Source organism: Wasmannia auropunctata, unplaced genomic scaffold (genome assembly GCF_000956235.1).
Source record: "Wasmannia auropunctata unplaced genomic scaffold, wasmannia.A_1.0 LD335828.1, whole genome shotgun sequence".
NCBI lineage: Eukaryota > Metazoa > Arthropoda > Insecta > Hymenoptera > Formicidae > Wasmannia > Wasmannia auropunctata.
This window is the reverse complement of record NW_012027062.1, coordinates 1,907,546-1,908,314: the sequence shown is the minus strand read 5'-3', so window position 1 is coordinate 1,908,314 and position 769 is coordinate 1,907,546.

The window sequence follows — 769 nt, the reverse complement described above, 5'->3', positions numbered from 1 at the left end:
TTTGTTACTCCCTATCATAATACTGTCTACATTTTACTTAATAGTTTTGCTAATATAATATTTTTAATGTACGCCCATTTATAACTAAATGGAAATACAAATAAATAATCCAATAAAATTTATAGAGATAAGTAAATAAATATATATATGTTTATCTTTGTCTTTTATAATAATACATGGAAAATGATACTGTAAAAATATTTTGTATGTATTTTAAAATGCAAGAATTTATATTAGAAATTCATAATCAATATATTGCCAGGAGATAAATATCAACTATCAGATATCACTATCGTTTATCTCGCTGCCTTATACGTGTATTATTATTATATGTATGTGCATACATATCGCTTTAAAAAGATAGGTACTCGGAATTTAGATTTGTGACAAATTTCGCGAAGCATCGTTACAGGTTTTATGTTTGTGTAATCGTTATATTCAAATTCCGACGAAGTGGTTGCTACTGGACGAAATGGCCAATAGTTACAGATTAGCGAATGTTCGCTAATATTAGCTTATAAAGAACTATTATACATACGTGTATATCTACTCGTTTATGTAATCACGAGATCAAAGATCCTGCTGGCGAAAGAATGATTTCGCTCAATTTAAAATCGTTATACCTACAACCTACACATTAACGCACCATATCAATGATACGTGACATTGAACTGATACGTAACGTTGATATCATACGATATGCGATTACGCAACAAACGTAATAACTTCGTATAGCATACAACTGAGTCGACAAGGCACACAGGGGATA